This window comes from Polypterus senegalus, chromosome 13 (assembly GCF_016835505.1).
Source record: "Polypterus senegalus isolate Bchr_013 chromosome 13, ASM1683550v1, whole genome shotgun sequence".
Lineage (NCBI taxonomy): Eukaryota > Metazoa > Chordata > Cladistia > Polypteriformes > Polypteridae > Polypterus > Polypterus senegalus.
Window position 1 is genome coordinate 21,633,082 of NC_053166.1, and position 16,747 is coordinate 21,649,828.

Below are 16,747 nucleotides of genomic sequence, written 5' to 3' on the forward strand. Positions count from 1 at the left end.
ATGTGGTTGTGTCCGGGCTCATTATCTCACACAGGACATCCTATGGTACTCCAGCCAACATTTCTTTGTGTTCTCCATTCATTTATAAAGGTTAGTTGGTACCTTTCATGTTAAGTGTGTGACGCAGCACAAGGAGCAGTTGGCTGTTGCTCTGCAGTGCTTTCTCTTACTGACCATGGCCTTTAGGTATTAGATGCTAAATTAATTAATTAATTTATTTATTTATTTATTTATTAAACACTTTAAAAACAACATCAAGGCTGACCAAAGTGCTGTACAATAAAACCCAACATATCAGACACACAATAACCAAAGGGTAAAAGAAACAGAAACACATAAACACATAAGAGCTGAAGAGATTCTTAATAAAAAGTGCACAGATAGTCAACATATCACACTGGGTTAAAGGCCAGGGAGTAAAAGTGTGTTTTTAAAAAAGATTTAAAGACAGCAAGTGAAGGAGCCTGCCTAACGTGCAACGGCAAATCGTCCCGAGTTTTGGGGCTGCAACTGAAAAAGCCCGATCACCTCGGAGTTTGCATCGTGTCTGAGGAACACGTAAAAGCATCTGTTCTGCTGACCTGAGAGATCAAGACGGTACATAAGGGTGCAGCAGTTCTGACAAATAAAAATGGGCACAACCATTAAAGGATTTCAAAACAAATACAAGGATCTTAAAATGGATTTGAAAATGAATTGGAAGCCAGTGAAGGGAAGCCAAAATTGGGGTAACATGCTCATGCTTTCTTGTGCCAGTTAAAAATCGAGCAGCAGTGTTTTGTACCAGCTATAGGCGTGCAATGGAGGTCTGGCTAATTCCAAAAAGAAGCGCATTGCAGTAATTTAGATGAGATGTTATAAAAGCACGTATCACTGTTTCAGGGTTGTGTTCAGGCAAAAACAGGCTTGATTTTTGACAGCCACCTCAACTGGAAAAGCAAGATTTTAGCACTGCGTTCACATGGCTATCAAGTTTTAAAGTGGAATCCATTTTCACACCTAAATTTGTGATCAAAGATTTCTCAAATTGAGAGTAGAAAGGTCGATGTAGGGGGTCCCGCAGCTGCCTTATATCAGGTCAGCTCTTACGATTCATGGGTTTATGATTCATGGCTCCACATATATTTTTTCCATCCATCCATTTTCCAACCCACTGAATCCGAACACAAGGTCACGGGGTCTGCTGGAGCCAATCCCAGCTAGCACAAGGCACAAGGCAGGAACCAATCCCGGGCAGGGTGCCAACCCACCGCAGGCTTTATTAATCCTGTAGGAAATTACTTGGTTTTCACATACCCCTTGGGGGTCAGAGCGCAGGGTCAGCCATTGTATAGCACCCCTGGAGCAATTGAAGGTTAAGGGCCTTGCTCAAGGGCCCAGCAGAGTAGCATCTCTTTTGGCAGTGATGGGGATTCGAACCAGCAACCTTCGGGATTCCAGCGCTGATCCTTAAACTCAGTAAGTAAGTATTTCTTTCTAGTTTTGCAATCTATTGCAGAAAAACTGCACATGACACTGTACGCCCAGTACTAAAATGGGCTTCAAATCCCAGCAACCCTTGGGGCAAGCTGCCCAATGACTCTCAGGGTTGCTGAGTGAAAGGTGGGGGCGCTAGTTTTTAAAGTGAGATGCAAATAAAAATAAATATTGATCAAAAAATAATAAGTGAGCAGTAATAAGCCGGCGGGCATGCAGTCGGTGGTGATGTTTTGTTTCAACGTCTTACTGCACAACTGGATTACAGTTACACTTACCGGGTTACAGTTTTCACTGGATTTGTGTTCTTGTTCTGTGCCAAATATTTTGCATCTTGTTTAGTGGAGTGAACTCAGAATATCTCTCTATATAATCTTCATCTGGATCTTGATCTTTGTCTGCGAATGAATTAGAAGAAGCACTAGATGGCAGTAGGGAGACAACTAAAACATAGGCATTGCATTAAGAATCTCCTCCAGGTTTATACTACTGAAGACTGTAGTACGCCAGTCACACCTCAAAACACAGACATTCAAACTAAACAGATTGTTGTGCTTTAAATTAACTCAAGAGATCTTCATTTAGATCTTGATCTTTGTTTGTCCGCGAATTCCACGCATGTGTAGACCACCTTCCAGTTTAGTACGTTGTTGTTACTCATGGATGTCAACAATTTGCTGGAATAACGAAAGGGGTGGTGGACAGTGTTACGCTGGTTAGCTCCTGAGGCCTGGTTAGAGAAGAGATTGCCGAAGATAAAAGGTACGTGCCTACGTAACATATGAATGAAAGAAAGACAGTGGGTAAAATGAATGACAACGTAACAGCACGTTCTGGAAATTATTATTGTTACGTTGTAGCCGGCGAGTGCTGCGCGTCTCACAGTTGTACCGTGGCTTGCTCACATGTCAGTGAAGTGATCCCTATTTATGCTTTAAAGAGCCTGGATACCTATGTGTCCCCCTTTTATAACCATTGCTCCGTGTATATTGCCTTACTCTTTGGATTGCCACAAAGCAACCTGCGAGATTGGAGAAAGGTTGAGAAGACATCGTGAGAGGAAATGACAGCGTCGTGAAAACTAAACAGACGGTGAACGGACAGAAGCAGAAATGCTCCTACATCACCACATAATTACTATTCGGACAGTGATTCCGAGTAGGCCGTTCCTATCGAATCAATGTCCAAGTGTTTTCTTTTGTAATTTTGTTTCCCTTATAAAAAATCATAATGCTGTGCGACGAAGGGCCCAGTTTACGACTGGAAGCCGCATTTAAACAGGGAGCCCGTCACAGACAACTTTAACACGCGCAACGTAGTTGGGCGTACATGGCTAGTACAGTATAATCATAGACCCAAAACGTGTTTGCGGATTTTCACATTTGCGGGGTCTTTGTGCCACTAGCAAATTGCAAAGGAATACTAATGTTCTTTTATACTTTTAAGGTGATCCTGTTAATTTAAATATTTCTTTTTGATTAATGTTGGTGTTGTTAGTTAAAGATGCTAAGATTTGCATTGGGTTTGACGAGGATGGATAGGATTAGAAATGAGGACATTAGAGACTCAGCTCAAGTTGGATGGTTGGGAGACAAAGTTAGAGAGGCAGAGTGTGCAGAGGAGAGATGCTGGGTATATTAGGAGAAGGATGCTAAGGATAGAGCTGCCAGGGAAGAGGAAAAGAGGAAGGCCTAAGAGAAGGTTTATGGATGTGGTGAGAGAGGACATGCAGGTGATGGGTGTGACAGAACAAGATGACGAAGACAGGATGATATGCAAGAAGATGATCCGCTGTGGCGACCCCTAACGGGAGCAGCCGAAAGAAGAAGAAGAACATTAATGTTGGTGTCCTGTTTTACTTAACATCAATTACCCTCCTGAAAAGTTATTAGTGCCATCCTAATGGAGAGACTTCGAGATCAGTAAAGCTCTCCGGTACTTAACCCCTGAGATGACAGCGGGACGTAGGGGGTCGATTGCCTGAACCCCACGGTGCTGTTGTGAGTATCCGACTACACAGCATGGAGAGAGAGGCTGAGTGGCTCAGTGGCTGACTGCCAACAGGAGCATCTTACGCTCCTGTCAGCAAGTGAAGGCTCCTGTTAGAGGACGTGTGATGAGAAAGATTTGTGGTGCCGTGCGTTTAAAATAAAAAATTGAAATTCCCAGAATGTGCAGGGTGCACATACCACTCTGTGGTTGATTGGGGTGCTCGGCTGATCACTCATTCATTCACTTGCAAATGTGGGCCGATCGGTCAAGTGCTCCATTCACGCCTCGGAGCAGGTGATTGCAGCCCCTGCATCCAGATGCACTTTAAAAGTCAGCCTGCCTGGTGAAAGAGGGGAAGACATCAGAGCAGGGATGGAGAGCCGCAGTGCTTGAAGGTTTTTATTCCAACCCAGTTGCTTAATTAGAAGCGAGTCCTCACAAGTAACAGATCTCATCTGATTTCATGTGATACATGTATCATCCATGTGATTTGAAGCCTAAAACGGATGAGTAATTTTCAGTTCTTCACTTTCTCTTCAGTTACCTTCTGAGTACTTAATTACACCAAATAATGAATGAGGAATACACACGGTGGAAATGGAGACAAGCTCGATGGAGAACTGTTGGTTTGTCATTTGCATCTTATTGCAAATAAGGAGCAGTTAAAGCAATTAATACAACTGTTTAAGACTAAAATAATCAATTAAGGGTTCAAAATCTTAACAAGCGAGACAACTAAAAGGAAGCAGAAAAATGTCACTTGAGCAAAACAATAAGAGCTTCATCAGCAGTGAATGATTTCTCATGAAGCAGCTGGGCTAAAACCAAAACCTGATGCCACTACGGCCCTCCAGGACCAATGCTGCTCAGCCCTGATTTAATAAGTCTGAGTTTTAAATAGTAAATTAATTAAATGAATTTAATTAGTAGCAAATTAAAAAAAATGATTAGAATGAAAACCTGAAGCCACTGCAACCCTCCAGGACCGAGATTGTTCAGACCTGATTTGAAGGTTCTGAGTCTTAAATAGTAAATAAATTAAATGAAGTTAATTAGTAGCAAAAACTTGTCACTAATTAAGAAGATGGTTGGAATGAAAACCTGTAGCCACTGTGGCTCTCCAGGATAGGGGGAATAAAGAAAGGGAGGAGACAATAAAGGAAAGTAAGAAGGAAGAAGCAGGTTAAAAGAAAGGGAGAGTGAGAGGCAGGATCGGGAGCCGTGTTATTTGGGATGGAAGCAGGTGACCGGGAGAGGGCCTCAGAGAGAGGAGCATGTGGCCAGCAATCAAACGTGGATGAAGCTGGATCACACCTACTGAGCACTTTACAGAGAAGGAGCAACCCAAACACTGATAGTAGGCTTCCACAGATGCTGGGGACAGGGTGGTGGGAGTAGGACAGGAGCTCACAGGGTTCCCACCGCAAGACCGAGGAATGGTAGCGAGGGACAAGAGATGAATTTTGATTGTTGACTGCATCTGTCAGCGGGCATCTGCTTGTGTTGCAAGGCCCTTACAGGATAAGCAGAGGAGACGCCACTTTAGAGTGACACACTGGGGCTCAGGGTCTTAAAAGAACACCTGCCTAGATTTAGACCTCATTTTTATAGATTTATTTATTATTATTTATTTGGACTTTTAACCTCACATCCACTTTGATTTTATGAATTACTAGGAGGCTTTGCCCCCTGCTTGCTTTGCTCGCCAACCCGCGTCCCTGCGCTATACTCTAGCCACTTTGCGGTTCTGTCACTTGCGTATGGGGAGACGGATGTGCAATTTAAAAAGATTTTTTTTTCCTGGGAATTGTTACATATGCATAATAGAACTATTTTACATTACAGCGAGTAATTAACCATCTTAAAAAAGAGTAAAACGTAATAATTTGAAATTAAATTATGAGTTATTCGTTACATTTTATGATTTCATTTCTGTTTGGCTTTGAAATTACTTTCTAAAACTACAATTTTACTGCAAAAATTCAGTTTTTATCAATATCGAATACATATATATATATATATACAGTATTGGGAGAAGGATGCTAAGGATATAGCTGCCAGGGAAGAGGAGAAGAGGAAGGCCTAAGCGAAGAGCAGGCATGCAGGTAATGGGTGTAACAGAACAAGATGACAAGGACGGAAAGATATGGAAGAAGATGATCCGCTGTGGCGACCCCTAATGGGAGCAGTCGAAAGAAAAAGAAGAAGATCGCATTGAATTTTGATTCTCTTTTTGGACTTTCATCGTGACAATCTAACGTATAACTGCCCGTGAGTGAATATCGTTTCTTTCTCTCTAATAAATAAACCGACTTTTTCGAATGTTTGGCTCTGTGATTTGTTAACTGTCTTTGCAAAAGCTATTCTAACAAGAAACTGTTAATGTTTTAATACGAATGGCATATCAAGATCTCCTTTGGTGTTTAATTTTATCCACGGGAGATGTACTACATTACTGTTCTTGGATACATCCTTCATTCTACAATAATTCAAGCTGTGGAAGACCGGACAGTGTTAACAGTCATATTTTCATCTTCCGCACCATCACCACCAACTATTTCACCATAGTCTATTGATATGCACTTAACCAACTTGCCGTGTAACCGATTGTCATTTTTGGTGTTAATTCGTTTGACTTCATCGTTTCTCAGTGCTAGGATTGCCCGTGTACTCATCTTTTCTATTGATAACCCTTGTGGACTGTGCCCGGCAGTTTATCCCGGCCATGTCCCCCAAGCCACCAGATGGAGCCCTCCCTGCAGTATGGAGGTGCCCCGAAGAACAGCAGGGCCTTATGGACGTTGTAGTTTTTATCCTCAGCCCTGCGGGATACCACAGGGGCTGCAAGAGGGAGCTGCAGGGAGGGCCGAAGGCTTCTTTTTGCCCTATGCCCCGGAAGTACCTCTAAGTCACATGAGCGGAAGGGATGATGTTCTTCCGGGGTGAAAAAAAAAAAGGACTATTTACCCTGACCCGGAAGGAATAAGGACTTGTTGACTGTTGGGCAGGAACACCTCCGGGTCAGGGAATATAAAAGGACCATGGGTACTCCCAGACAATGAGCTGAGCTGGGTGGTAGGAGGGCAACACGTCTGGGAGTCGGAGGATTGGTATTGTGATTATTGATTTATTATTGGAGTATTGTGTATTGGTTAATGAATAGTGTGCAGTGGAGGGTGCTTAGTGCACGTAATTATTGTAATAAAAATAATTATTGTTGGACTTTTACCTGGTGTTTGGCGTGGTACCTGAGGGTTCAAGGGAGCGCTAGCGCCCCCTACTGCGACACCCTTCATGATGAAATTCTTCAATAAGATTTGGACATAATACGTCTTCTTTAATTGGGAACTTAAAGTGAGAAAAACATTATCGAAATTTATAAGAGCTGAGAGAGCAGAAACTGTGTCTGCCAAAAGCATTCACACGATTGAGAGGTGAGATTACCGTGTGCGTGGCTGAAAATGGTTGACAAGAGGGCGGGACTTGAAAAAAATCTCATGGCTAAAGTCTCAACTTGTGGGACTTGAAAAAATTTTCAAAAAAATCTTAGATAGAGATTTGTTTATATATTTATTGAAGGAAGAGTACTGCACTGTTTGGCACCTTGTTGATTTTAAGAAAAGCACTTGTTCACTTTTACACCTACCTCTGCTGACTGTGTGTGCTCATCCTCGGTTCTGGGTTCAGGTTGCCAGGGTCGGTGGAGCTAACCTGGACTGTCACAGAGCTTCATTCCTTTTGGGTAACTAATTGAAAGCCTCCGTTTCTTTATTTTGTAAAGAACTTTCAAGGTTGTAAGTTCCCTTATGTCTTCTGGAAAAGGAAAAGCCTTACTGTTTTTATATTGTGATTTTTTTGTGTGTTTTTGAGGAGCCAACCCAGAAAGTCACAGAGCTTCATTTTTCCTTTGTCTCTGACTCAGAGCCTCAATTTCTGTATCTTTTAAAGAATGTATAATGTTGTGAGGTCCTATATAACTTCTGAAGAAGGAAAAGCAGCCTTACTGCTTTTATATTGTGGATTTTGGCACTAGTCATTTTATGGTTTTTTTGTATGGCATCTTAGAAGAATAGGGTTTTCATTTTTGTCTTGTATTTTTCTTTATTTTCATTCATTTTTTAGTGTCAAAAAAACTTCACTACACATGTTTGCACCTGGTCTGTGGTTTACATAAATGATTTTTGCAAATAAAAAAATCACTTTTGCGCATAGGGGACAGCTTAAGGGGTCTGGTAATGGTAATACCCCACCACTCCAGGGGGTAGACGCTGTGTATTAATGTCTTGTCTCTTCCTCTCTTTGCAGACCAGAAGACTCAAGGCTTTGCCACCATTGCTGTTACTTGCAGTGTCTGTCCGCTCGGACCTGCCTCTTCCTGCCAGAAGTCCTCAAAACTGGAAGATCTTAGAGCAGTCAGAGCAACTGGACTCACATCTGCACATGCACTTCAGAACAGGTCACCCACCTGAAGCTAAGCACTGAATTGGATGGAAGACCAACCAGGAAAATCTTGAGTTGCTGTTAGAAGAGGTGTTGGCAAGGCCAGCAGGGGGTGCTTACCCTGTGGTGTTTATGTAGATCCAAATGCACCACTGCAGTGACGGGGGAGCCTGTAAAATAGTGAGATGTAAAACTGAGGTTCTGACCCTCTGAGGTCATTAAAGATTCCTGGACAACCTTTGTCAAGATTGTCCTCCATGGCTTGGTCATTCTGGCCCCCTAATCAATCCTGTGTTTCTAATTGGCTATCTCTCTCACCACTTCACCACCTAACAGCTAATGTGTGGTGGGCGTACTGGCGCAAAAATAACCGCTGTCATATCATCCAGGTGCATCATGCACATTGGCGACTGGTGGATTTGGCTCCCCACTCACTATACAAAAAGCATTTTGAGTAGTGAGAATAAGCACTATATAAACGTAGAGAATTATTATTATTATTATCATTATCACTATTATTATTATTATTATTACTAGGGGGTGCATCATGGTGGCGCAGTGGGTAGCGTTGCTGCCTCACAGTAAGGAGACCTGGGTTTGCTTCCCGGGTCTTCCCTGCTTGGAGTTTGCATGTTCTCCCCGTGTCTGCGTGGGTTTCCTCCCACAGTCCAAAGACATGCAGGTTAGGTGCATTGGCGATCCTAAATTGTCCCTAATGTGTGTGTGTGTGTGTGTGCCCTGCGGTGGGCTGACGCCCTGCCCAGGGTTTGTTTCCTGCTTTTTGCCTTGTGTTGGCCCCCCGTGACCATGTAGTTAGGATATAGCGGGTTGGATAATGGATGGATGGATTATTACTAAGGGGCACCGACCCCTGGCTCTCTTCGGTCCCCAACCCCATGGGTTTGGTTAACCGTATATACAATTTAAAGAGATTGTTATTTTCATGAGAATTGTTACATATGCATTATTTTCACTTTTCACTTAAAACAATATTTGGAATTAACTTTACGTCAATATCGCATTGAATTTTAATTCTGTGTTTGGATATTCATCGTGACATTGCAACATATAGCTGCCTGTGATTGAATATCGTTTCTTTCTTTCTAATAAATAAACTGACTTTTTTCGAATGTTTGTCCCTGTCATTTGTTAATTGTCACAGCAAAAGCTATTCTCATGGGAAACTGTAAACGTTTTACTATGAATGGCATATCAAGATCTCCTTTAGTGTCTAAAGTTATCTGTGGAAGAAGTACTACATTATTTTTCTTGCCGCCTGTTAAAATTTGATATGTTACAATTGTTCAGCCAATTTTTCACTTTAAACTAATATTGTTCCATTTCATAATCCATTACTCATACATACATTACACAATAACATTACAATACATCCTTCTTTCAACAGTAATTAGATAGATAGATAGATAGAAAGGCACTATATGATAGATAGATAGATAGATAGATAGATAGATAGATAGATAGATAGATAGATAGATAGATAGATAGATAGATAGATAGATAGATAGATAGATAGAAAGGCACTATATGATAGATAGATAGATAGATAGATAGATAGATAGATAGATAGATAGATAGATAGAAAGGCACTATATGATAGATAGATAGATAGATAGATAGAAAGGCACTATATGATAGATAGATAGATAGATAGATAGATAGATAGATAGATAGATAGATAGATAGATAGATAGATAGATAGAAAGGCACTATATGATAGATAGATAGATAGATAGATAGATAGATAGATAGATAGATAGATAGATAGATAGATAGATAGATAGATAGATAGATAGAGAGAAAGGCACTATATGATAGATAGATAGATAGAAAGGCACTATATGATAGATAGATAGATAGATAGATAGATAGATAGATAGATAGATAGATAGATAGATAGATAGATAGAAAGGCACTATATGATAGATAGATAGATAGATAGATAGATAGATAGATAGATAGATAGATAGATAGATAGATAGATAGATAGATAGATAGATAGATAGATACTTCAGGCGCTTGTGGATATTCTTTTGGATATTGTAAATTGACGTTTTCATCTTCTGCACCATCACCACCAACTGCTTTAGCATAGTCTACTGATATGCATTTAACCAATTTTCTGTTTAACTGATCGACAATTTTCACGTTAATTCATTTGACTTCATTGTTTCTCGCTGCCATATTTAGATGAGTGGGTGTTCTAAACTGGATCTTCGTAAGTGTGTGTGTGTGTTCATAAGTAAGCCCTTTAATGGATTGGTGTCTGTCCAGGTTATGGCAAACGTCTCCGTCTCATGTGACTTGCTTCCAAAGGTTGTAAGTATGGCGTGACTTGAAAGAATCTCAGGGTAAAAGTCTCCATCTCACAGGACTTCCATCCAAAAAGTCACGTCTCGTAGCAGGATTAGTGTCGTCTCATCCCCAAAATTTTTGAGATTATTGAGATTAATATTATTATTATGTTTGCTAAAATGGGCAGAGTGGTGGCGCAGTGGGTAGCGCTGCTGGCTCGCAGTTAGGAGACCCGGGTTCGCTTCCCGGGTCCTCCCTGCATGGAGTTTGCATGTTCTCCCCGTGTCTACGTGGGTTTCCTCCCAAAGACATGCAGGTTAGGTGCATTGGCGATTCTTAATTGTGCTTGGTGTGTGTGTGTGTGCGTGTGTGTGTCCTGCGGTGGGCTGGCGCCCTGCCCAGGGTTTGTTTCATGCGTTGCGCCCTGTGTTGGCTGGGATTGGCTCCAACAGACCCCCGTGACCCTGTAGTTAGGATATAGCAGGTTGGATAATGGATGTTCATCCAGTTATACAGGATTCATGATTTGGTGCCCCAGTCCTTTTAACTGTCTTGTCTATTTCCTTAAATATTCAACAAAATCTTCTCCTCTCAGATCTGTTTTTGTGGTCACCTTCGTTCCCGGATGGTCCCAAACTACTAGCAGTACACCTTCTACCCCTGGTGGGTTGTGACAAGGTGTGTGTCATAGGTGATCTGATGACACAATAACACAAAGAGCAAGACACTGAGACTCAAGAATCACTCACACTGCAGAAAATGGTGAATACTGCTTTATTTGTGAAAGGTTGTCCTCTTAGCAGCAATCATTTAAAAGTGACATATAAACAATAATTTAAAAAAGTAAAACAATATATATATATATATATATATATATATATATATTGTTTAAGTTAAAACCACCATTTGCAGTGATACATTAGTTTACAATAATATTAAATTCACCTACAAAAAATATACATAAGGCGTTCATTCAATTCACAAGAAAGTTACAAGTACAGCTAATGCAAAACCAGAATCCAGTAAATAAACATTTGGAGTTTCCATGTTCTTATATGAATTAGCCAGTTAAAACAGAACTGCCCGCACATGGAGAAAAATACAATGCGCACATTCCGCAAATCGGATTGCTTTTGGCAGCAGCTGTCTAAGCCATTGATTCATGTTGGAAGCATACGGAGCCACTTAAGACAAAAGCGTGACAGCTCATGTTTGTATTATTTATTTATTTTTTTTTTATTTTATCAAGCCTGAGAGTGTCTTTCGTAACATATTGCACTCACTCATATAGTCACCTATTGCTTTTTCTTTATCTTTTTTTTTTTTAAGAATATTTCCCAGCATGGATCAGGAAAGCATTATAAAAACCAAGAACAGCTGTCCAAGGTGTATTTTTTTATTTTTTGCCAAAAAATAACACTGCAAATACATAATTATTCCACTTAAACCAAAATTATTTGTCAAATAAGATAATAAATTAACATTTATAAATAAGTAGCAAACTCTTTTATACAGTCTGAGAAGAAAACATTTTTTAACTTCATCTTTAAACTCTCGACACACAGGGAGGTCATTTTGTATAAATCAGCTAAAGTTCCATTTTTAAGGAGGAATCGTAAAAGTAGCGAGCAAGTAAGCCAGCATGCCAGTCTGTCATTAAGTGCCTGGACCAGTGCTGGTCAATGTTGGACACCGTCTTTGTGTTTCTGTGCTTCCTCATTCAAAAGTCAAAACCACTAAAGGATAAACGATGCACGAACCATGTGATCAGCAATATGTCATCCAGTCTGTCACACCGTAAACGATTTTCTGTGCCTTACTGTAATCACGAAGGTGATTTTGGTGCTTTATTTCTGATAGTCAAGTTTCTATTAAAGGAATGCCTAAGTGTCCTAAGTGTACATTTTTTATATTTTAATTTACCCCATGTAGTTCATATGATTGGCTGTGAAAAATTTTTAATGTCATGTTTTCACACAGAATGGAGATACAATAGGAGTCTATGGTGATTTCGATGAGGAAATCCTCCATCACTCAGGTCTCAAAACCCATAATGTCAGGTTGTCAAGGGTCACACACGCACATCGGAAGCTCACCTTTTAGGTTTATAAGAGGCAAGCGATACCACACCAGGTCGAGAGGAGGTGAAACCACTAACATCTTCTGTCATCCTCAGCAGTGAGAATTCCACCACCGATGTTAGTTGACAGCACCACTAATGGCCGGAGGGATATAAAAGAACAGACGCCCAGAAGAATGTTGTCTCAGATTGGACCCACGTTTCGATCAACCTGGAACTCCCAACAACAACCCGTTTGACTATCGTCATGAGAAGACTAAAAGCTTGATTAAGATTCCTGATTAGTTCTAAATCATATTAACGGCATCAAGCATTCTGCTTGTTTAAACTTATTGTGTTAGATTACATGGGGTGGCTGGCACCCAAACCGATAGATAGATAGATAGATAGATAGATAGATAGATAGATAGATAGATAGATAGATAGATAGATAGATAGATAGATAGATAGATAGATAGATAGATAGATAGATAGATAGATAGATAGATAGATAGATAGATACTGTAATGACAGGAGGGCCTTTAGAAAAGGGAATTGTGATCCTAGTCTAAGATGTATTGCGAAAAGGTACCTTGTTGGAGTGTCTCATGAATATATTTTTTAAAATATTTTTAGGTTATAGTAAATGATAGGTAATCTTTGCACAAAGAAAAATTGAGCTGATTTTTAAATATTATATAAGTGGCAGTAATTGTTCACTCTGAAATGGGAAAGCTTAGTAACAATACCTGTGAACTTAATTCCAGCACACCATCAGTCACTTGAATTTAATTACATGTTTCGGTGATTACTTCATTCAGTTACATGCAGTGTTCCTAATATGCCGTAATGAAACAGAACAAAGGATTCCTACAAATCCATCCGGTCTTCTGCACAAGACCTTGGAGACAAGCAGAGTCTTTTCCAGCACAGCACAGGCCTGATGAAATACTCACATACCACTCTGGGGAAATTTAGAAAGGCTAAAGTGCGTATTTTGCATTATGTGGTGAAAATGAAGTGCCTGCAGACAATATATAAGGACACTAAAGAAACTTCCACCCAGGGTTTGGCCAGGCTAAGATTGAAATCCAGTAGTGAATTGGGAGCAATGACCACTAAGTGTGCAATGCTGGTCATCAATAAAATAAAATGACATAAATTGTGTACGATAATGACATCATAAAGCCATCTACACAAAAAAGTGAACTAATGAAACTGTACAAGCAATAGTAAAAAAAGAGTAGAAATGTCATGAACTTTTACATAATAAGTGGTGTGATGCCAATAAGCATCATCAAACTTCATAAAGACTGCTGAATTCAGAGACTGCATTCAAAGAACAAGCCGTCCAAATAAACAGGAGGTTCAGTTAACACCTGGGTGGACCTCACATGAAGGGGCCAACTGAACAAATCACAACAGATGTCACCCATTCAAAGATCTACAGCATCTGTCCAGGGTCACCCACCTTAAGGTCTAAAGCATCTTTCCAGTGTTATCCACCCTAAGGTCTATAGAACCTGTCCAGGGTCACCCAACCTAAGGTGTACAGCATCTGTTCAGGGTCACCCAACCTAAGGTGTACAGCTAAAAAGTATTGCACCAAGACCTTATAATATATGTGCATATACATATACATATATATATATATATATATATATAGAGAGAGAGAGAGAGAGAGAGAGAGAGAGAGAGAGAGAGTAATGAAGTGTGTTTTGTGTTGTACTGAATATTATTTAGTTTCCCTATAAGTAACTTGATGATGCAAAGACAGCCTGTGGTTCCTGCAAAATTGGATTGGATTGATCGATTCAATAGCAACAGATCAATTGACATTGCATTGAGGATGTCTTGGTGGCCACTATGATATGGACATAACGTCCTGAGTTCAAATCCGAAGCCTGGTTGGCACATTTTCCCTGTGTCTGCATAGGTTTTTTCCTGATGGTTAGGGGTTTTGTTGTGAATTCACTCCAAGATTCATTCTAGGTCATACGTTTTACACTGGGGTAATTGTCGATGGTAAGCCATGAACCCACAACATTTGGGTTACAAGAGCCCCCCGATGCAGTTCCATTATAGTACAAACTAACAGAAGAACTTCTGTTCTCAGCAAGACAAGTGCTTCCTGTGTCTCTCACACAGAAAACAGCTCTTTATAACACATGGTGTACACAAATGCAAGAAAAACTTGGTCATAATTACTGCATGAAGCAGCTACATTAATTCAAGAAGTGCTGAATTCATCTTCTCCAGAAGTAGATTGTCATATTTCTAAATCAGACGCAACTCATGAATCCATTGGGTGCTTTAAATGTAAATGAAACTGAAGACCCTGGGGGGATTACTGCGCAGGTTATAAAAATGCACATGTAACAGAAGTCTGTACCAACATGGAGTATCGTGTGCATATTAAATAGGAGTAGCCCCACTTCAAGTTTTGGTCACGATGCATAAAAACGGGAAATCTGGTTAGCAAAACCGAGACGCATAGCCTGAAATCAGGATGGTCCCAGTCAAATCTCAACGTCTGGTCCCCCGATACTCACTAGAGCTCACCCTCCCAGATCTGATGGGTAGAAATGACTATTTTCATTTTACGCCAATTAAGAAATAATGAAATAATTTAAAAATTACATAAAGAAATAAGCAAAATATTTCATGACAAGTTTAATTATTCATGCTCATCATCGCGTTATTGTTTATTTATTGTCACACTTCACTGTGCACTTATTTATTTGAGTTTTTATTTACTTATTTAGTTTTGTCGTCCATCGTACATGCTTATGAGCTACAGAAGAATAAACTGAATTAAACAATGATCTTCTGCCAACTGGAGCACCAACAGTGTATTCGATGGCCTACATTTTCATTATTTTACAGTCTATGAGGTCTCCATTATGCCTGCAGAGAAGTCAGATTAGAGGTGCGTAACTCGTCAATTAATTACAGGAGTCAACGTATTCTGAGCATTCCATTTCAGGGATTTTCACTTTCCTGGCAAAATACTTTATTTTTAAACCTTGTGCTCGACGTAGACAAAGCATTTCAGCCATGTTATGATGTTGGAAAGAAGATCTTCTAAATGCCAATGCACTGCTATGAAAGCTTACCGAGTTTAAAGTGTAAAGCACATGAGGGGGCCACATCTCCCTACAAAGAGGTCTCAGATGCAACATTTTTATGTTTAGATAGGTAAAGAAGAGGAAGATAACAGGAGAACACATTAGGATAATGTCAGACAGGCATTTAATTCTTTACTTTTGCTCAGCTTTTACAATTCCAAATAAAAAAAAATGGACTGAATCTAGTTCCTCTACATCTGAGAGAACGCGTATTAGCAGCACTCATCTGTAAACCACAAAACAATCAGATTAAAAAAAGCTCTCACACCCGCTCCACTACTGTAAAGACTGCATGCTTTAGTGACAACACCAAAATGTTGCATTAAAGACAGATAAAAATTTACCAGCGTTTGCCATTCAGTAGCAACGGATAAGGATACATGCATAGAAAAAAGCGAAAAAAGTGTTTATTAACATGTGGACTGATGCACCTAGCATCGTGGATTCCCCCCACACGCACGTGAGGGGTGTGTGTCTCTCAAACTTTGTCTTCCTTGTTCTTGCACCCATATCTTGAAACACATGGAAAGCTGATTATACAAAAAGGAGAAAAACACGAGAAATCCATTAAATGACTCAACTGATGGATATGGTGCTGGAAGTTCTGATATTAAAGCTGCAGTAGCCATACTCGCACCCGGATAACTGAGATGATCATTAAAATTCATTTACTGGAGCAGGGGCTCTCACTCTTAAACTGCTGGAGGGCTGACGTTTTTCTTCCAGCCAATTACTGCGGCTAATGGAGCCCACTTTGTTACTCTGATTTTAATTGACTCGTCTGGTAAGATTCTGAACAGCTAAATTTCTTATTCTGTTATTGAGACAGTCGCCAGTTAACAATAAATACTGAGCTGCTGCAGGTTCAGAAACCTTTCGGGAATGCTTTAGTTTACTGCAAAAAGGCATCTATTACTTATTTACTATTGTGTAACAAGACCTTTACAAGCGTGTCTTTGGGTCTTTATAACATTTACAAAGCATCAGCAAAAGTGATAATTCATCTCTGCAATGTGACCACCTAATAAAACGTCACCTTGGAGTGGTCTGAGGCGGCTTAAATGAGACACATTTCTCTTGATATTGCATATTTAGTATAAAACCTGTGAGTCCTTCATATTACCAACATGTCAGTTCTCCACACAGCATAGGGGTGAATAACCTACTGATGTTTGAAGAAGTGTTATGAAGACCAAAAGAAGTCTTTGTTAATGACTTGTTACATAAGAGTATATGAGTAAAAGATGTATTTTTGCAGAAGCTAAACTAAAGTGTTACCAACATTTCAATAATGTTCCCGGAAACGTGAAATAAGCAATATTAGTGCAGTTCAGTATCA